The 22550-nt window shown below is 45.4% G+C and overlaps 1 protein-coding gene and 1 long non-coding RNA gene across 4 annotated transcripts in view; one reads left to right on the top strand and one right to left on the bottom strand.

The window, feature by feature from the left end:
• WSCD2 (WSC domain containing 2) overlaps positions 1–22550 on the bottom strand; it is a 359309-nt gene that overhangs the window by 69771 nt on the left and 266988 nt on the right. The window lies entirely within an intron of this gene.
• Positions 318–4802, top strand: LOC134732157 (uncharacterized). The gene is made up of 3 exons (XR_010115041.1): positions 318–714; positions 2819–3020; positions 4548–4802. It is a non-coding gene; the product is annotated as an uncharacterized lncRNA (long non-coding RNA).

Here is a 22550-nt window from a genome sequence, read left to right as displayed (position 1 = left end):
CGTTCTGTGCAAAGAAAAAAAAATTGTATTAAAAGGAGGAAAAAGTTATGCTGGAAGCTGAGTCAGGCAAGAAACTGCCTCTCCTTTTGTTCCTAAGCAGCTAGCTACAGATAAAAGGTGAAATATCTCCACAGGTAGCTACTTGATGTTCACCTTATCTTATGTAAAGTGCTGATTTACTGAGTGGGAGACAAATAACGTAATTGACTACTCCTCTTCCTGCTCCTTTTCTCCTGCAACCTGTGGGTTTAGTAACGTGACCATACCCTCTTTCTCCTCCAGCTTGCTTTTCTCCTTTAAATACTGAAGCCCTCAAAGTCATCTCTGGAGAAATGCACAGACCTCTCTCCTGGTCATGTCCTTCACCTTGGCAAAATGAACTTCTAAATTGATTGAGACCTGTCTCAGATAGTTTTTGGTTTACAGTTTCAATGTTGGTGGGCTCTCCAATTCTGAAATTTTGTTCTAAGCTCCTAAGATCTCATCTCCCATGTCAAGGTTGAAATTCTCTCCAGGAGACAGTCATGCCTTGCTGCCTTCCAGTGACCAGGATGAAAGATGCACCCATGAATTATATATTTCAAGTCATCTCTAAATTGCCTGGCAATTACAGAACAGCAAGGTCAGCTGCCGGGAGCAAGAACCTCCCCTTCGGCAGAGAAAAGCAGATGGATGGAAACACAACGATGTACAGAAAGATGTTACCTCTTGGAGGTAGGTTTAGGAGTGATTTATTTTTTCATTTTGCAGATCTGTGTTTCTGTTTTCCATAATTAGCTGTGATTTAAAGAAAGAGATAGAGCATGAGTTTTGATGTCAGTTAGACTTGAGTTGGAATCTTGGCTTGTCACTTAACAGCAGTGAGAAAGCTGAGGAAACCATTTAATCTCTCTAAGCCTTAGTTCCTTGCCCATAAAATGGGATGAGAATATGGCATGCGAACCATCTGCGTATTGACAGAGTTACCTGCAGTAACTGTTTAAAATGCATACCATGGGGCCAGGTAATTCCCGGGCCTCAGCACAACCACAGTTATTGTTAATTGCACGTCTGTATCAACAGGCGCAGCTATGGCTTGGCGGAAGGTGAGTTCTGGAATGTGTAGGAGTCCTCCTCCAGCTCTGTCACTTTGTAACTCAAGACCATGGCAAGGCTTAAGCCCAGGAATTTGAGGTTGCAGTGAGCTATGATCATGCCATCAAACTCTAGCTTGGGGAACAGAGTGAGACCCTGTCGCTAAAAACAAATAAACAAAAAACCCTTAACAATCGCATGCCACCTCTCTGAGCCTCCATTTTCCCAACTTGTAAGTGGGTGCCATCATGCCACCTCTCAGGGTCCCCGACAGGCATCTAGTCCCTGTCGGTATCCTTTACTCTTCTTATCCCAGGCCAGAGGGCTGACCGGCACAGAGTAAGGTGGAACAGGGACAGAAGTTAGAACTGGGGCGGTCTTGTATCTCTTAATTTATTTGGGATTCTTTTAAAAGAGAGTCCTCACCAGCCCCAACATTAATAGGTCTTTGCTGTCATGATGTCTTTAAATTTAGATGAACACCCCACACACAAACACGCACCCGCCCACACACCCCCAGGAATAAATCCGCTGGGGTGGGAGGGAGGAAGGTCTGTCTGGTTGCATCCCAGGGAGGAAGAGCAAGACACGAGGGTTGGAATAGGATGCTGACGGCTGCAGCATGTCAGGTTCCTGAGGGGATGGGTAAGCTCCTTTCAGTTCTCATAGATAGCACAGGACACCCTCTGCCCATGGCAGTGCACAGGGAGTCAGACAGGCTAGTTCCATGAAGAGGTCAACCAGATGACCACTAAGGTTCTTGGGCTTGAATCCGGACTCCCCTGCAGGACAGGCTGGGTGTCCTGGGTGACATTTGCAGCCTCTCTGAGCTGGGTTTCCCCATCTGTAGAGGAAGTGGTTGCAGGGCCATTTTCATAGGCTCACAGGCTGCACTGTGTGGTCCCACAGGACACATACTCAGAAGGCCTGCTGTGCTTGGTTTAAAGCTCTGCTGTCACTGTCTTGAAATTCTTAACAATTTTTGAAGAAGGAGCCCCACATTTTCATTTTGCCTTGCACCCTGCAAATTATGTAATGGATGCTGGGTGGTTGTGAGAATTGGAGTAGGCTCAAGCTGTGGTCTCAAACTTTCCTTCTTCCTGTCCCCACCTTTTAACCTCATTCTAATGACTGTGTGGCCTGGAGCAAGTGGACTGAGCTTTCTGTTCCCCTGGCTCTTGCTTAGTAAAACACAAAAATAAAAACTACCTTAAAATTTCTTCTGGTTCCTACTTACTTCTCCCTTCCCCGACATTCAAACTACAGCTCATCCATTCATTCAACAAACATTCATTGACTGACAGCCACTTGCCAAGCCAAGGTTTGTCCCACGGGCCTGGCCTGAACCAAGGGATCTATCCATAGCGAGAGTATCCTGCACAAACTGCACAAATGCATCATCTCTGAGGAAAATTTCTCCCTCCTTGGCTGAAAAGACCTCTATTCTAATCAGTGGAGGCCAAATATTCTCCACTGCAGGGGGGTGGGTGGCATGTTTTTATATCTTCAGTTAACAAATATTTATTGAGTACCTATTGTATGTCAGGTGCTGTGAATACATCCATGAAGATGATATGACCCCTGCCATCAGGAAAATGACAATCTTATTTTTTAGCTTGTAAACTCTTGGAGTCTGTCTTAATTTCAAGCATAATCAATCCCAATTTTACTTGTTGGGCTTCCAGAACCTTGAAATATATGATTTCTTTTCTTTTCTTCTTTTTTTTTTTTTTGTTTTTTTGAGATGGAGTCTTTCTCTGTCACCCAGGCTGGAATGCAATGGAGCGACCTCAGCTCGCTGCAACCTCTGCTTCCCAGGTTCAAGAGATTCTCCTGCCTCAGCCTCCCAAGTAGCTGGGATTACAGGCACCTGCCACCACGCCCAACTAATTTTTTCTTTTGTATTTGAAATGCACAATTTCTAATGTTCACCATGACTCTATAAGGTGAGTGCTATTCTCCCCATTATACAAATGAGAAACTGAGGCTCAGATAGGTCCAGCGACTTGCCCAAGGTGACACAGGTCATAAGTGGCAGAGCTGGAATTTCAACCTAGGGCTGTGTGGCTCCAGAGGGATTTTAGTGACACAACTGCTTCTGGTACTGAAGCTCACCTCCCCAGAGGACACATGCACTCCTTGGAGCTGGGTCTTCCCCTCTCCTCTATGGCTAGCTCATTGCCAAGTCCTGGAAGATCGTCTGGATCAAACCATTCCTGAAGGAATCTCATGTACAATTGCCAATCCCACCAGAGAGAGGGAGGCCTCACACAGCAAGTTGGTCTCTAAAGTCTCCTGAATCAGAGAGAAGAAGACCTTCCAGCCCAGAGAAAGCTACTGGCCATTAGCCACATGCTTGCTGCAGTTTTATGTCCCATATGGAATCTGGTTTGGCCTTTTGGTTTGATCCAATCAGGCAACTCATTGCTACAGTGTGATGCTCAGGGGCTGCATAGAGCAGGAGTTCTCAAACTGGAGTGAGCTTGGAAATCCTTTGGGGGGCTTGTTAAAATACAGGCTCTGCCCACCCCCGACCCCACCCCACATTGAAAGTTCTTGACACAGCAGGATTCCGGTGGCGCCTGAAAATGTGCGTTTCTAACAGGCTTCCAGGTGAGGTTGATGCTGCTGGTCTAGGGACTAGAGTTTAAAAACCTCCTGTCCAGACAATTAGAACAGCCCATGTGAAAGTGATTAGAGGAGGCTGGAAAAAAAGCTCAGAGTTTGGTCCTCGGTGAGGGGATAGGTGGACCTTGACTTAAAGGCCAGCCTACTATTAGTGCCCATGAGACACAGGGCGTGTCCCAGAACCTTTCTGGGCCTCAGATTGCACATGTTAAGTGGATAGTATCTCCTTCAGAGGTTGTGAGAATTAAATGAGAATGAATGCCTTATAATAATTACCACAAACTACTACTCAGAGGGTGCTTTCTATGTAGGTGGTTGTGGGTTGAATTATGTCTCCCCAAATTCATACGTTGACATCCTAACTGCCAGTACCCCAGAGTGTGGCCTTCTTTGGAGACAGTCTCTTCACAGGGGTAATCCAGTTAAAATTAGGTCATTGGGGTGTGCTTTAATCTAATATGACAGGTAGCCTATGAGTATTGTTGCTATTATTGTGACTACAAGAATAATACCAGTGTTTCAAGTTTCTAAGAAGGTGTAGGATCTGTAGTATAGGCCTTAGCTTACATGTAAAACTAAGTGGATAAAGAATATTGAAGCGCCGTTGGCATGTAGATGTCGAATGATTCAGCCATAGTTTACATCTTGACAGATGTGTGTGACTGAGGAGAAGGTGGTAAAGTATCTGATGTATAGTGCATAGCAAGGAACAGTCCTGTCATGATTTGAAGGGTCAGGCAAATGCCTAGAAGCGAGCCAAAGTTTCACCATGCAGAGAGATTTGATGGTGCTGGTAGGTCAATGAATGAGTGATTATACTTTTTATTAGGGGGTGTGTTTTTCAGATGCTGGTCACCACAGATGCTGGTCACCACCAAGCCCTTTTATAAGTGTCCTTACAAAAAGAGGAAATCAGGACAGATACATCCAGAGGGAAGACGCTATGAAGACACAGACAAGACGGCCATCTATGCCAAGGAGAGGGGTGGGAAGCAAATTCTTTCCACACAGACCTCGGAGGAACCAACCCTGCTGACACCTTAATTTTGGACTTCCAGCTTCCAGAACTGTGAGATAATAAATTTTGGTTGTTTAAGCTACTCAGCATGTGGTGTTTTGTTACAGCAACCCTAGCAAACTGATACACCAGTGCTCTGCATTTGACCTCAACATTTCCTTTTTCTTTTTTTTTAATGAGAGAGAATTTATATGTGGCATGGTAAAAACAAGTGCACAGGAATTTCACATATGTACACACCCGGGTGACCCACCCAGATCAAGACTCTGAATGTTCTCCTGGCTCCTAGTGGCTCTCTGCTGTCCCCTCTCAGCGAATCACCCTCCCCAGGGGCCATCACTTTTCTAACTTCTATCACCATAGGTTAGCTTTGTACATTATTGAGCCTTTTATTATTATTTTAGAAACAGGGCCTCACTATTTGCCCAGGCTGGTCTTGAACTCCTGGGCTCAAGTGTGATCCTCCCATCCCAGCCTCCCAAAGTGCTGAGATTACAGGTGTGAGCCATCACGCCCAGCTGTTGAGCCTCATAAATGGCTGAACAATGTTGAACAAAGGAAGCTGGCCCCTTACATTTAAACTCATTTGTGCCATATAAAAACCCCTTGAGACAGGCACTATAATTATCTTCATTTTACAGGTGTAGAATCAGAGGCCCAGAGAGCTTCAGTAACTTGTCCAAGGTCACACAGCTAGGGTGTAGGAGGCAGAGCCAGGATTTGACTGGGTAAGTCTGGCTGCACTCACTGTACTTACTGCTTTTAAATACACAGCAAGTGCCCAGTAACTATAATCACAGCGACTTCTAACAAGCAATAGCTCTCACTCTGGGCCAGGCACCATGCCAGCTCTCTCCACATTACTTCATCTAACTCGCACACCAGTCCTATTTAGTATTTTAAAAATATATCTATATAAAATAACACACATAATATATATTACATATATATACATACTAAATTTTCTATACCTCATAATATTACCAGTGAGAAATACTAATACAAGCGCCATTTAACAGAGGAGTAAACTGAGGCTCAGAGCATTGAATAATGGATGCAAGGTCATAGACTCAGCAAGCGGCAGAGCTGGGATGGCTTGCAGAACTCGTGCTCATAACGACTGACATCAGCTGCCTCCTGCCACCTGCTGCTAAGAGCAGCAGCAGGACCACAGAACTCAACAACTGTGCTTTAATTAAAATCACAATGAGATGCCACCACACACCTGATTTTTTCCAGTCACCTCTAATCGCTTTCATGTGGGCTGTTCTAATCGTCTAAACAGGAGGTTTTTAAACTCCAGTACACACACATTGTACTGGAATGGCTCAAACAAACAAACAAAAAAAACTAATCCCAAGTGCTGGAGAGGATGTGGAGCAACTGGAACTCCCATCCATCCATGGTAGGAATGTAAAAAGGTATACTGCCACTTTGGAAAACAGTTTGACCATTTCTCAAAAAGTTAAACGTCCACTCCTAGGTATTTTCCCAAGAGAAATGAAAACCCATGCTGAGGCAAAAACCTGCATGCAAATATTTATAGCAACTTTATTTGTAATTGCCAAAAATGAAAGCAACCAAATGGTGAATGAACAAACCGTGGTGCCTCCATACAGTGGAGTACTACTCGGCCACGAAAAGGAATCAGCTACTGATGACACAACAGCACTGATAAACCTCAAAAGCATCATGCATTATGCCGAGTGAAAGAAGCCAGACTCAAAGGCTATTATGATTCCATTTATATGACACTCTAGTAATGGCAGAAAAAAAAGACAACACAAAACAGATCAGTGGTTGCCAGGGGCGACAGATGAGAGAGGGATTGACCATAGAGGGGCAAAGAGGAATTGTTGACGGTGATGGAACGTGTGTTTATCTTGATTGCAGTAGAGGTTACATGGTTGTACACATTTGTCAAAACTTGCCAAACTGTGCACTAAAATGGGTGCATTTTACTGTAAGTAAATGATACTCAATACAAAACATTAAAGAAAATGTAACAATAGGCCAGGTGCAGTGGCTCATGCCTGTAATCACAGCACTTTGGGAGGCCAAGGCAGGCGGATCATGAGGTCAGGAGATGGAGACCATCCTAGCTAACATGGTGAAACCCCGTCTCTACCAAAAACACAAAAAGATTAGCCGGGCATGGTGGCGGGCACCTGTAGTCCCAGCTACTCGGAAAGCTGAGTCAGGAGAATGGCATGAACCTGGGAGGCGGAGCTTGCAGTGAGCCGAGATCGCGCCACTGCACTCCAGCCTGGGCGACAGAGCAAGACTCCGTCTCAAAAAAAAAAAAAAAAAAAGAAAAAGAAAAAGAAAAAGAAAATGTAACAATAACCAGCTGTGCTTTTTCCCTCCTATGCTGGCTGCTTCCCTGAAGGAAAGGATGCTTCCAAGAGGATTAACACCTGCTCACTTATTCTAGGCACCTGAAAAGTTCACCTGGAGGCAGGGGATGGCTCAGTGGGGCAGGGATGGCTCCCAGGAACAGCTGGGTTCCCACACACCCCTCATCCCATTGCCTGCTTTGCTCCCAGAGCAGTAACACTGGGGTTATTTTTGCTCTGAGAAGTACCAGCCACAGGGTTCTTTCTCTGCAGGCAGCCACCACCCCCTGCTGTGTTTACATAAAAACACATTTGCACAGGGTTTTGTTTTTACATTTGCCTCAGCGGCCTGGATCCTATTAAACTGAGGGGAGGCCTGATTATCTGGCTGGAAGCAGCTGATGGGAGAAGGCAGGTTGGAAGAGGGTGGTGCGGGCACGTTCTTCCTCTCTTTTAGTCTGTGGAACCCTGGGGTCTCTGTGCAAAGGCCACAGCAGTGCTCATGGGGCGCACTTGTGCATGTCCCAGCATTTCTCAGCCTCTGCACTACTGACATTTTGGGTCAGATGCTTCTTTGATGAGGGGAACTGTCCAGTGCTGTGCATTGCAGGATGTTTAGCATTCCTGCCCCGTGTGCTGGTAACACCCACCAGTCGTGACAAGCAAACCTGTCTCTAGACATTGCCAAATGTCTCTTCGGGCAGGGAAGGAATTGTCCCCTGTGAAGAATCACCTGCTTATAAAAAGAAAGTTGATGCATGCTCAGCTCAGGGTCCCCCTCCCTTCCAAGACCACCATCAGCACTCTGAAGAGAGGGGCGAGTCTTGTCTCTCTCACCTCTGTGTCCCTGGCTCCTGCCACAGTGACTGACACATTTCCATTTTAGAAGCTCAAGGAGGCGGAGCATGGTGGTTCACACCTATAATCCTAGCCTTCTGGGAGGCCGAGGCAGGAAGATTGCTTGAAGCCCGGAGTTCAAGGCCAAATCTGGGCAACAAAGCAAGATCCCACCTCTGCAAAAAAACTCACATGTTTTAAAGTTAGCCAGGTGCAGTGGCATGCACCTGTAGTCCTAGCTACTCACGAGGCTGAGGCGGAAGGATCCTTTGAGCCCAGAAGTTTGAGGCTGCAGTGAGCTATGCTTGTGCCACTGCACTCGAGCCTGGGCAACAGAGCAAGACCCTATCTCTAAAAAATGAAAAATAATTTAAAAATTAGGAGCTCAAACACATTTTGTGGGATGAGCAAACCCTGGCAATAGGAATGACCCAGTGTTCATTAGCTTCCTTGGTTTGCAGGACACTGTCCAGCAATGACATCAGACTCTGGCCACCATGTGGGGACTCATGTACTAAGTGCCAGGCTGTTCCCATATTCCCTCACCAAATCCCCACAGGAGCCCTCGAATCAAAATCCATGATTGTCTCTATTTTACAGGTGAGAAAACTGAGGCACTCTGTTGGCAGGTGGTAGAGCTGGGATTTAAGCCTGGAAATGTCTGACACCAGAGCCCAGTCTCTTAATTATAACACTCTATGTAAGGCAGCTTCAGCCTTGAATATTTTTTGAGGGCAAGATGCCTACACACGTGGGGAGGGAATGTGGGTGGAGAGTGGAGAAGCTGCCCAGATTACTACGAGAAGGAGTGTGGACTTTGATGCAAGACAGACCAACATCCAAATCCTGCTTAGCCACTTGTCAGCTCTGGGTACTTGGGCAAGTGACTGGGCCTCGGTTTTGTCATCTGTCAAGTGGGGACAGTGATCATAATTCAGCACAGCGGTTTGTATCAAGTGAGATGACGCTGTAAAGTGCATAACGGGGCCTGGCAAACACCCCACATTCAAGGAGCATGGTTGGATGAATGCACAGCAGGCTTTGGGGAGAATGGCCCAAACTAAGGTGGTGATAGAGGTGAGTTTATGCCAGATCATCTGGTAGGGAAGGGTGTTCAAACCCCTGATAGTCCCTGACACACACACACACACACACACACACACACACACAGACTGAGCCAGGAATCAGCTCTTCCTCAATGGCTTCCTGCCTTCTGATTGGATCAAATAAAGGCCGACTGTGTGTGCAGACCAGTGACAGGACTCCTGGCTGGACAGGAAGCACACTCGGGCCCCTTCACCATAGGAGTCAGAAGAATGCTGACGCCCTGGAAACAGCAGAACCTCATTCAGCATCCCCTGACCCCAGCATCTACCTGGCAACCAGTCCACAGGCGACTTGGATCTGGCCTCCACCAAGGCTGCTCTTGTGGGAACCCCTGAGAAGCACCACTTCCCCTCCCAGGCCTGACCAAGGGATAGGATGAAGGCAGGGGAGGGTGGGGGGCCTCCTGGCCATCAGCCATAGAAGCTTCTGATTCTCTGAGTTAATTCAAGAGCCTTCACGTCTCCTGCTGAGCAGCTGAAGAGCCCTCTGGAGCCTCTTTTCAACTGAAAACAGTAATTTGCAAGAGCTACCATGCCTGGAGCAGAAGGCCTTTCTCACAGCCAAGAGCCAGTGGGGCCACTCTGAGACTCCGCAGCTGCTCAGGCTGGTGGCTGGTGGGAGGACCTGGGCTGAGGATGGGAGGCGGACATCTCGACAGCGCCCCAGGATGAGCTGGGGCTTTGACAGTGAAGCAGCAGCAAGGGTGCCATGTCTTGTGTCTTAGTTCTCTAGACTGGGGGGCTTAAACAACACACAATTATTTTTCATAGTTCTGGAGTCTGGGAAGTCCACGATCAAGGTGCCAGCAGATCCAGTGTCTAAGGAGGACCCGATTCCTGGTCTTCTCACTGTGCCTTCCCATGGCAGAGATGGGGGAGGGGTGGGGGAGGAGGGAAGCAAGCTATCTTCTGTCTCTTCTTGCAAGATCTCTAATCTCATTCATGACCTAATCACTTCCCATTGAAGATCAGGGCATTAGCTTGTGAATCTGGGGGGACACAAACTTTCACACCATAGCACCTGGTGTGTTAGCTTCCTAAAGCTGCTGTAACAAATTACTGCAAACTGGGTGGCTTAAAACAACAAAAGTTTACTCTCTCATGGCTCTGTGGGCCAGAAATCCAAAATCGAGGTGATGGCACAGTTGGCCCTCTGGGGAGGCTCTGAGGAAAAATCTGTTCCGTGCCCCTCTTCCAGCTTCCAGCAGTTGCTGGCGATCTTTAGCATTTGCTGACTTGTAGAGGTGTAACCCCAATCTTTTTCTCTGTCTTCACGTGGCATTCTGTGTCTACATGTTTCTGTTTTCTTTAATAAGGACACTAGTCACTGAATTTAGGGCCCACCTGAATCCAGTACGTCCTCAACTTAACTAGTTACAGCTGCAAAGAATCTATTTCCAAATAAGATCCAATTCTGAGGTTCCAGATGGACATGGAATTTTGGGGGGCACTCTTTAGCCCAGTATATCTGGCATCAAATGCCACCTGCCACTGTGTGACCACAGACAAGTGCCTTAACTTCTCTGATCCTGTTTCTTCATCTTTAAATAGGGCTAAAAGTAGGACTTTTGTGATAATTGGGTATGATGACAAAGTATAGCAAGTGATCATGAGCACAGACCCTGGCAGGATCTAGTCTGCCACCTACTTGCTGTGTGACCTTGAACAAGTTACCTAACCTCTCTGGTCATCCATTCCCCTGTCTGTAAGGAGTGAATATTGATCACAGTCCTCCTTCCTCTCCCATAGTCCCAGCTTCTTAGAGGTCTCTGACAGCCCTCTAGGGTCCAAGGGACCCCTCAGGATTTCCAAAAACCCTAGAAATCATATATTAACTCTCAACAATGGTGCAGCTCTGTGCTTTTGGCTAGATTTGAATTGACTGAATGCAAAGCCTATTCTTTCTCAAGGCAAGTAGAATTCCTCGTCAATAATATTTGTCAGTGTTTCTGATAGTATTTCTTTTTTGTTTAGGAATAAAAAGAATTCTTATTTAAAATCATACAGTTTGACAAAATTCTTCCCAAATATTTACCTTTATTTTACAAGCAGGTACACTGAAGCCCAGAGAAGGGAAGTAACTTGTCCAAGGTCACACAGCTGATTAGAGGTGAAATGGGGATTTGAATTCAGTCTGTTTGACTCCAGGATGGAAACTCTTAATCCAGCTGTTTAATCACCTCAGTAGACTATAAACTATAGAGCAGAGACATAGAATATGAGCCATATATATAACTTAAAATCTTCTAGAAGTTATGTTAAAAAAATGAAGAAGGAACAAGTGAAATTAATTTTGATAATATATTTAATCTATTAGATCTAAAATGTCATTTCAACATAAATGTGAAGCATTATTGAGATATTTCACATTCTTTTTTTCATACAAAGTCTTAAAAATCTGATGTGTATTTCACATGTCCAGCACACCTTACTGCAGTCTTGCCATATTTCAAATGTTCAACAGCCATACGTGGCCAGTGGCCACTGTAATAAATGGTGTAATTCTAGCAATATGGGTGTCTGAGCCTCTCTCTGACTTCTTCATTCCTCCATCCATGACCCTGGAAAATTTACTGTCCTGTGCCCTGTTCCCCTACATGCTGCCAGTCTAATGAGCTCGTTAAAGCCAGTGGCAAGATGGTGATCGTGGATTTTTATGCAGATGTTTGCATGTCAGAGGGGTCTTCCTAAGAGCTAGAAAACTAGGTTCTTTTGGCTACAAATCAAGAAGCACCACCGGCCTTCCTGGGCGGGAGGTAACAGATTTGAGTGACTTGTGTCTCTGCCACCCAGACTAGTCCAGGTACCCAGCGATTCATTTCATGGGCACAAAAGCACCAGCCTTTCCCACCTTAGCACAACCTTACCCTGGCTGAGGGCTTTGTATGCTCTGAAGCCAGTCTGGTCTCATGTGGACCTTTGAGCCCAGCTTTAGCCCAGGGACCCCTGTGGATCAGAACTAGCCCTGCAGAGATGCCTAAAACAGCTTCTGCAAGCCCACAGGACTGAAATCCCATGACTAGCTTTGAGACCCAGCTCAGCCACTCCTAGCTGGGAGAACTTGCCTACCATTCTGTAAAATCAGGGTCAGAAAAATACTTCCTCTTTCACAGAGTTGACAGGAGGATCAAGTGGGGCTACATAAGAATCACTTTTATCTCTTGAACGCTGGCATCATGTCAGACATTGACTAAGCATGTTACCCAGAACTGCTATTTTTATTTCCATTTTATAGATAGGGTCACTGAGTCTCTGAGAGGTGAAATAACTTGCCCAGCCACACACAACTAGCCAGTGATAGATTCAATGACCATAGATCCTTTCTCATAGGGTGATTATGGGACTTAGATAAATTAGTAAATTAAAGCACTTGGAAGAGTACTGGGCAATAGATTTTTGTTCTCATTATCACCATCATCATCATTGTTGTCAATATCATCAACCCTGCCATCATCAGCAGCAGCATTAATATTTACATCATCACCATCATCATCATTGTTGTCAATATCATCAACCCTGCCATCATCAGCAGCAGCATTAATATTTACATCATCACCATCATCATCATTGTTGTCTTGTTATTGTCTTTGTCATCACCATCATCGATGTCATCATTATCACTTATTTTCCCATTTCTCTCTGTGTGTGTAGTGAGTACACTGCATAGTGCTGGACCTGCATTAAGTGAGTTTCCTAACTTAGCTAAGCAATAAATTGTGCTAAAACTAACCCATAACAGAAAAAAAATAAAGGTAAGGCTGAAAGGTGGTTCTTGTTTGGAAGACACACATACAAGCTCACACACATACATCCAGGACATTTTCTTTGGCTACAGAACACTGCCGGCATACAGCTTTAAGAATGCCTTTGGGGAGAGAAAAGCAAGCTACCTGCCACAGGTTCCGCGGGGCTTATTCTCCCCTTCTCAGTACAAGAAGGCTTTGGGAGCACAGTCTCTGCCTTCAGCTTCTTGGCCACCCTGTGGGGAAGCCGCCAAGTAAAATAACCTCCCTTGGGTCTTTAATGTGCTGCTCAAATAGTGAGGACCTTGTTTGGGGTGTTATGTCAACACTGCCAACAAAATTTACAGAGTCACTGCCAGTCAAGCTCTGGGCAAAACCAACAGTGTGCTCTCTGGCTACCCTTCCTCTCACCCAGGGAGGTAGCCTCTCTCTGACTTCTTCATTCCTCCATCCATGACCCTGGAAAACTGTGCTGTGCCCTGTTCCCCAACATGCTGCCAGTCGAATGAGATCGTTAAAGCCAGTGACAAGACGGTGATTGTGGATTTTTATGCAGATGTTTGCATGTCAGAGGGGTCTTCCTAAACTCCAAGCTCTGGGTGGGCGGGAAGCAGACAGAGCCAAGAATGGGATTTCAAGAAGGGGAGTGACTTTGGCACCACTCAAATCAGTCACAGACGAAGCCTCCTACCAGCTCACACTGACCTTTCAAACTTGACGTTTCTGTCAAGGCCCACGGACAGCCTAATTTTGCAATTCTTTGCTCTCAGCAGAGGTAGGGGAATACCCTAGAACAGTGGTCCCCAACCTTTTTGGCACCAGGGACTGATTTCACTGAAGACATTTTTTCCACAGACCAGGGGGTGGGGGGGATTGGTTTCTGGATGATTCATGTGCATTACATGTATTGTGCACTTTATTTCTATGATTATTACATTGTTACATATAATGAAATAATTATACAATTCACCACAATGTAGAATCAGCGGGATCCCTGAACTTGTTTTCCTGCAACTAGACGGCCCCATCTGGAGGTGATGGAAGACATTAGATTCCCATCTGGAGGTGATGGAAGGCATTAGATTCTCATAACACGTGTGCAACCTAGATCTCTTGCATTCGCAGGTCACAGTGGGGTTTGTGCTCCGGTGAGAATCTAATGCCACCACTGATCTGACAGGAGGCAGAGCTCAGGCAGTAATGTGAGCAATGAGGAGCGGCTGTAAATACTGATGATATTTTGTTCACTGGCCCACTGCTTACCTCCTGCTGTGTGGCCCAGTGGTTGAGGACCCCTACCCTAGAACATGCTGAACTAGGACATTGATTTAACAAATTTTATTGAGGACTTGCTATACACCAGGCCCATTGCTAGATACTGAGGTGCAGTAGAGAATGGTATAAAAACACAGCTCCGTGAATCTTATACAGTAAGGGAGAAATTTTATGTCACAGGCTTGTTATTCCACTCGGATTTCAGAACCATTCTTTCAAGCTAGCATTTGCTGAGCCCAGCCCTATGTTAAATGCTTACATAAATTATCCATTGTAATCACTGCAACAACCCCATGAGATAGGTACTAGTCACAGTTTCCCCATTTGACAGACAAGGAAACTGAGACACAATGAGATTGATAAACTTGTCCAAAGTCATTTGGTAAGTAAGTGGAATAACTAGGATTTGAACTCAGAAGTCTAAGGCTGTATATGCACACGGAGGAGCATCCCACCCAGTCTTGGGACGGGCAGTCAGTCTTGGGATAAGAGATGTGTAGGGCTGACCTAATGGAGGAGATGGGGGCAGAATAAAAGGACACTTGAGGGAGACATGGAGATGGTGATCCAGGGAAGATATGTGACTTGCTCAAGGTTTCTGGCTGAAAAGTGGCAGAGCATGATCAGGATCCAGGACTTCTGCTCCAATCCCATGTTTCTGCTCCTTCTTCATACCCTTGACCTCGTGAGCCCTCCTGTCTAACCAGCTAAGCTAAACCAGGGCTCAGCAGGAGCCCAAAATAGCTACGGCTTCCAGGCAAAATTAGTGCCAAGTCAATGTTGCCCCCATTCATCACTCTGACTTCAACCTTGTTATTTTCAGGCAACATGGCACTAAGAATGAGTTGCGACAGAAAACGAGAGAGAGGCTCCTTCAATCCTGCTCCGTTGCTGAGTTTCTAATGGAAAATTTGTTATTTATTTAGAAAAAACAATGGGACATCAGTTGATTGCAGCCCCGGGATCATTTTACCCCTCACCCTCTTCTAGCATTGATGCTCTCCAGAATCCACATTTCACCCAACAGTGGGGTTTGTGTGGGGTTGACCCAACACTCACCTCCAAAAATAGGTCCTGTCTAGCCTAAGCCAATCAACATGGCCCATATCCCTCTCCCACCACAGTGATTGGTTCAGAAACAAGCAGGTATTCTAATCAGAAACAATAAGCCTTTGGCTGGGAGAGAAAGGTTCTAGATTCTTATGGATTTGGGCATCTGGGAGAAGTGAGCTTCGCCTCCTGGCACTATCTTGCTACCATCAGGGCAGCTGAAGCCTAGGGGAAGGTAGAGACGCAGAGAAACTAAGATCTCATGAGCTTTCTTTGAGCCTGGATCAAGCCATACCTGAAGCAATCCCTTGAGAATTTTGATGTCTGTGAGCCAAAATAAATTAGTCTCTTTTTTGAAAGTCCACTTGAGTTGTGTTTTGGTCTTACTCAAGTTGTAGCTATTGCAGAATGACCACCTGGGTTTGGGCGGTGGAGAACACACAAGCGAACATCTGGAATAGAATGAAAATTGAGGGGTTGGAGTGGGGTGGGGAAGGGTCTTTCCAAAACAAAGATTTAGAATGATCATGAGTCCAAGAGGCAGAGTAAGCTCTGCAGAACATTTAAATGCAGCCTATGGCTTCCTCAAGTAAGAACAATTATAGCAATGATTTTTGTCTATTAAATACTTGGTTATTGTATTTTGTGCTTCATCTCATCTTATCATTCATATCACTCTATAAGGTTCGAATATTCCCATTTACAAGATGAGCAAACTGAAACCCAGAGAGGAGAAGTGGCATCCCCTAAAACATGCAGCAAATAGTCCGGCCGCTGTGCTCACGCCTAGAATCCCAGCACTTTGGGAGGCCGAGGGGGGTGGATCATTTGAGGTCAGGAATTCGAGACAAGCCTAGCCAACATTGTGAAACCCTGCCTCTACTAAAAATACAAAAATTAGCTGGACGTGGTGGTGGGCACCTGTAGTCCCAGCTACTCCGGAGGCTGAGGCAGGAGAATCACTTGGACCCGGGAGGCAGAGGTTGCAATGAGCCAAGATCATGCAACTGCACTTCAGCCTGGGCAACAGAGCGAGACTCTGTCAAAAAAAAAAAAAAAGAAAAGAAAGAAAGACGAAAGAAAGAAAGGAAAGAAAAAGAAAGGAAGAAAGGAAGAAGAAAGAAAGAAAGAAAAGAAAGAAAGAAAGAAAGAAAGAAAGAAAGAAAGAAAGAAAGAAAGAAAGAAAGAAGGAAAGAAAGAAAGGCAAAAAAGTGCAGCAAATAGACAGTGAAACTGGGATGGGACACAGGTAGGTCTGACAGGGAATCTCCTGTCCCAACACATCACCACCTCCATAAGAACAGATGCATGGGAGAGATCCTGCTTACTCTCCGGTGGATCAGATTTAGTATCTGTGCCTGCGAGCCAATGACAAAGTGTGTGAATTTCACTAGGACCACTTTCTCCATTTAACCTTGGCAGAATCCCAAGGGCAATAAACATTCCCCCAAAATGGCAGAGAACTTTGCTGAAGCCAACAGAAGATTTCGCTTAGGCGCAGACACCCTAAGAATCTCAATGTAGAAATCTTTGGGATGTCCATTCCCACTGCTAGCATCAATCTTTAGACGTAAGATTCATTAGATGACCCCATCACAAAAATACCAAGAGGAGATTCGTTTACTGAGTTCTTCATTCGCACTCACAGGCCTCTGAGGCAGGTGCTATGATCATCCCACTGCACAAATGAGGGAGTTAAGGCTCAGAGAGATGAAGTCACTGATCCAATATTACAGACCTAGCAGAGCATTTGGACAAAGATCTGACTCCCAACCAGGAGGCTTTTCAATACATCAGTGTTTCTCAAAGTGTAGAAGCCATCTCATCATAAGGGAAGATTCCAGTGTTAAATACCATTCTATCATAAAGTGAGAAAAGTATTCACTTTTAATTTTCCTTCAATATCTCTGATGACATCAATAAAAAATCTCAGTTTGGTGCTAATAGAGCTTCAACACCTCTCAAATGCTTGCTAATCTGCCTTTATAACAGAGAGAGGCCTCAGGCGCAGAATCCCAGGCAGGTAATGGTGCCCGGCTAGAATTGATCTACCTTGTCTTGGTTTGGAGTGTTTGTAGTGATTAACCTCTATTTAGGGAAAGTCATATTGATTTCATATTCGCAGGTTAGTTAACTTCCTAAATAAACAATTTTCAGTAAAAAAGTAAATCAATTCCAAGAAAAATAGCAAATGTGGGAAAAATTGCAAGGGTGGTGTGCTGATGATTTAAGTTTGGGAGATGTCTCCACCTCACATTCAACTAAACTCCAAACTTCTGTCTCATCAGCTCAGCAAATGGGAGGGTCCCACATAGAAAGAACATGTAACCTTGGTACCAGCCCAAACTGGGCCTGCTCTGTTGAAGACAAAATGCTGAGCAGACTGGGTGCAGTGGCTCATGCCTATAATCCTAGCTCTTTGGGAAGCCAAGATGAGAGGGTCACTTGAGCCAGAAGTTCAAGACCAGCCTGGGAAACATAGCAAGACCCTGTCTGTACCAAAAAAAAAATTAGAGTCCCCTTTGGGGTAACAGAGCCTGGGTATGCACAACAGAAAAATCTTTGACCTTTAACAACACCCGGAACCATGATTCCTCCCCTTGGAACCAAGAAGACTGGGACATGACCAGGACCTAAACTCTGGAAGTCTTTCAGAAGTGAGGGGTCTATTGGCCCAGAAGATCCAGGGTTAAAATCTGCCTCAACATACTTTACTATAAATGGTCAAATTGTAAGCCCTTTAATCAGACCCTGCCAATCCACCATTCCTAAATCATTTCCCTTGCCCTCTGATCGCTTAAAATTTGCTCCAGATCCCAAATTGGGGGGACAGATTTAAGCCTGACTTCTGTCTCCTTGCCAGCCAGGTTTACAATAACGCCTTTCTTTTCTCAAAAACCAGTGCCATAGTTGTTGGCTTTTATGTGCATTGGGCAGCAAGTCCATTTGCTGGTTAGCAAATAAGCCCACATGAAAAGGAGACTGGGTACGCTCTTCGTCCCCACCTTCTCCAACATCACAGCTCTGAAACACATCAGGTCAGATGAGGCTTTCCTGGACTGGGATGTGAGGAGTTACTGGGCCTCCTTGTCTCCTAAGCATTGTGACCCACACAATGTGGAGATGTGGGTAGATCTGTTGGAGAGAAAGCTGTTGCAGGCAAGGAAGGCATTCCTCAAGTTAGATTCAGGCTGGAGACTGGTGTTGTCCACTGAAGCGAAACATTCACATACCTAGGACCCTGCAATTCCACTCCTGGGTATACACCTACAAGAAATGAGTGCTTAAATCTCCCACAAGATTTGTACAAGAATGTCCCTAGCACCTCTGTTCATTAGGGTCCCAAACTGGAGAAAATCAGCCACGTGTCCTTCAAAAGGAGAAAGGATTAAAAATTGAACAAACAAGAAAGAAACTGCTGATATATGCAACATCGTGAATAAATCTCACAGATTTACATAAATAACATTGAGCAAAGGAAGCCAGGCACAAAAGAAAAGACAGTACAAGATCCCATTCATATGAAGTTCAAGGACAGGAAAATTAATCTCTGGTGACAGGGGTATCAATTACGAAGCAATGCAAAGAAACCTCTCTGGAGTGATAAGAATGGTCTGTATCTTGACCTTGGCAATGGTTCCATGGCTCTATAAGTTTGTAAAAATTTATTGATTTTGTACTTTACAGTATGTAAGGTACACCATCGCAGGAAGTTTTCAAACATCTCCCTCTCTGCAAAAAAAAAAAAAAAAAAAAAGATTTAAGATTAAACAACAGTATAAATAAGTGAAGGGCTACAGGTCTAGTGGTAATGCCAACCACTCTGTCATGGGTCCTGGGCTGTAGAGAAGACAGTGACCCACTGGGATGTCAAAGGCAAGCCATCATTGATGCCACTATGTGTCACTCATTTATTCACTACCTTTCCAGGCATTCACTTATTCTTTTAGTATCTTTCCTTAATTTTTTTTATCCATGCTTAGTATATTAGTTTCCTGTGGCTGCAGTAACATATGACCACAAACTTACTAGCTTAAAAAAAAAACATAAGTTCATTCTATTCAGTTCTGAAAATCAGAAGTGTAAAATCAAGTTGTCTGCAGGGCTGGTTCCTGCTGGGGGCTTCAGGGAGAATCTGCTTCCTTGCTTTTTCAGCTTCTAGAAGCTGCCTGCATGTCTTGGTTCCTGGCCCCTCCCCTTCCTGCCTGCATTCCACCACTCCAACGTCTTCTATCATCGCATCTCTTGCTACTGACTCGGATCATCCCTGCCTCCCTCTTATAAAGATCCTTGCGATGACAGTGGGCCCACTTGGAGAATCCAGGATAATATCCCATCTCAAGATGCTTAACTCATTTACATCTGTCAAGTACCTCTTACCATGCTTAAGGTACCATATTTGCAGATTCCAGGGATTTGAACGTGGACAGGTTTGGTGGGGCAGAGGAGGATTATTCAACCCACCACACTTAGAAAGAAGGATGGTATAGACTTTTTCTTTCTTTTTTTATTTTTATTTTATTATTATTATTTTTGAGACAAAGTCTTGCTCTGTCGCCCAGGATGGAGTGCAGTGGTGCAATCTCTGCTCACTGCAAGCTCCGTCTCCCAGGTTCAAGTCATTCTCCAGCCTCAGCCTCCCGAGAAGCTGGGACTACAGGCGCCTGCCACCACGACCGGCTAATTTTTTGTATTTTTAGTACAGACGGGGTTTCACCGTGTTAGCCAGGAGGATGGTATAGACTTTTTATGAGCTCAGACTTGGAATCAGATCAGACCCATCTGGATTCAAATACTACTTATTAATGATATCACTTAGCTGATGACCTACCACTTATTAGCTTCATGTCTATAGGAATACGATTCAGCCTCTCTTGAAGCCCCAGTTTTCCTGCCTATACAATGAGGCATCACTCTACTTCCTCCAGGTTTTTGTGGGGAGTAAGTGAAGTGATGTTTAAGGCAGTTAACACAGAGGCTGGCACAAGATACAGGCTCAACACACAGCCTGTGCATGCAGTGATATCTTATGAATGAATGATATTGATGGAAACAGCCATTTACCAAGTCCAGGGTACTTTGCTAACCAGGTCTGTCGGACTTCAGAATCCATCAGAAACTGTTCTGGAAGTGCCTCCAGGTCTGAGCAGAGGTCGTTTGGAGAGAGAAAAGAGAAGGCCTTACTCCCAGCCCCTCCAGAAAATGGAGGAAATGCATTCTCCAGGATGCGGAGAAGGGGGTCTGAGCCCTGTTCCTCTCCCCAGCAGGGAATAAACATCCAAGCTTTTCTGGTGGCTGCCTGTCATTTATCAGAGATGGAATTTCCTTGGCACTTTGGGAAAAATAGATGCCAAGATGCAGAAAGAAATAGATTTTTTTCTTTCCCCCAGAAGTAGAACTTGGCTCATACATGTGTGGGGCACGTTGATACAAACGGAATGAGAAAGCTCTGGGAGCCCTGGGGACTGAGGGTGTTGCTTGCATCTGAGTGTGAAATGGGTTGGGGGGCTGGGGATCCCCCAGCCCATTTTCCAAGGCATATGTGCTTGATTATTCCACCCGTGAGTCTGAAGGGGGCTTGGTGACTCCTCCCTATGAACAGGCAGGATTCCAAGAGCTTCTGAAGAGATGTGAGCCTGCAAGGAAGATGCTGAAGAAGCCCAAAGGAGGAAATGAGAACAACGTGGCCAATGTTGTCTTCAGGCTTGGAAGAGAATCTGAGGTCACAGTCCCTCTGCTGTCCTTCCTTTCCACCCTCATCAGTATTCTGTGGCCAAGGGCAGGCCTTAGCATGGACTGTCCACCATTTTACCCCATCTCTGCCACTTGGCTTCTGTGCAACGTTGGGCAAGCGACTTCTTCCCTCTGTGAGCCTCAGTGTCCCCATCTGTAAAGTGGGGAGGATGGTGATGCATGGGCCATGGTGAGGGCTTGAGATGACAGTGCACAGTGAAGCCACGGTAAAACCTGCATGTGAGGGGTCTCATTCGTTATTCTGATCAGGTGGAGCTTTTGTTTTACAGATAAGGGCACTGAGGGCCCAGAGTGGGAAAGCAACTCACCCACATCACATAGCCCAGCTGTGTTCTGGGTTCTGACCCATTCTGGACCCACCACAAGCTTCCCAGGCATCACAGGACTGAACATGCTGGTCATAGGAATAACAAAACAAGAACTTCGCAGTGAGCACTCGCTTTCTGCCGGGCTCTGTGCTAAGCCAGGCTGCCAACAGAGAACCACAAACCAAGTGGCTTAAACAACAGAAATTTATTCTCTCCTGGTTCTGGAGCCTGGCAGTCAGAGGTCAAGGTGTCAGCAGGATTGGTTCCCTCTGGGGGCAGTGAGAGAATCTGTTCCAGGCCTCTCTTGAAGCTTCTGGTGGTTTGCCAGCAATCTTTGGCATTCCTTGGCTCATAGAAATACCACCCTGATCTCTGCCTTCCTGTTCCCATGTCCTTTCTCCTGTGTTCAAGTCTGTGTCCAAATTTCCCCTTTTTCTAAGAACACCAGTCACATTGGATTAGGGGCCCACTCTACTCCACTATGACTTCATCCTAATTTAACTAATTCCATCTGCAATGACCCTACATCCAAATCAAGTCACATTCTGAAGTCCTGGGGGTTAGAACTTAAACATATGAATTTGGAGGGAGGAACACAATTCAACCCTTTACAGCCCCTATATGCATTATGATATTTTCTTATAACAGCTCTGCAAGGTAAATTGGAATCAATATTTCTATTTTACAGATGAAGAAAGTGAGGTTCAGAGAGCTGAAAAACTCCCCCTAAAGCCACATACACCATGTGTGTGATGGCAGCACCAAGATTTAAACATAAGGTTGCACCATTCCAAATTTCATTCTCTCTACCACACACCTGCCTGACTCCATACACGTGCTTTCATCTATCATCCCAATAATCCAGTTAGGTGGCTTCTGTTATTATTACCACTTTATAAATGAGGAAACTGAAGCTCAGGGAGGTGATGAGACAAGGCCAAGGCTTGCAAAGCTCATCAATGACAGAGCTGGGATTTGAATGCAGGCACCTGCCTCCTGAGTTTGTGCTCTTGACAATTTCACCCCTCTCCTATTGAGAAATCCTGGGTGTGCTGCACAACACAGTATAGCATAATATAATACAGTATATTGTGTTGTATTATCTATCACATCATATATCATATCTGACACGGTTTGGATTTGTGTCCCCACCCAAATATCAAGGTCAATTGTAATCCCCAGTGTTGGAGGTGGGGCCTGGTGAGAGGTGATTGGATCATGGGGGCAGATTTCTCTCTTGGTGCTGTTCTTGTGATAGTGAGTGAGTTCTCATAAGATCTGGTTGTTGTTTAAGTGTATGGCACCTCCCCTGCCAGCCTCTCTTTCTCTTGCTTTGGCCATGTAAGATGATCCTACTTCCCATTTGCCTTCTGCCATGACTGTAAGTTTCCTGAGGCCTCCCCAGAAGCCAAGAAAATGCC

The sequence above is a fragment of the Symphalangus syndactylus genome, chromosome 13 (genome assembly GCF_028878055.3).
Source record: "Symphalangus syndactylus isolate Jambi chromosome 13, NHGRI_mSymSyn1-v2.1_pri, whole genome shotgun sequence".
Classification (NCBI taxonomy): Eukaryota; Metazoa; Chordata; class Mammalia; order Primates; family Hylobatidae; genus Symphalangus; species Symphalangus syndactylus.
Note: the sequence above shows the minus strand (reverse complement) of the source record. Positions and strands in the feature narration are given on the sequence as shown.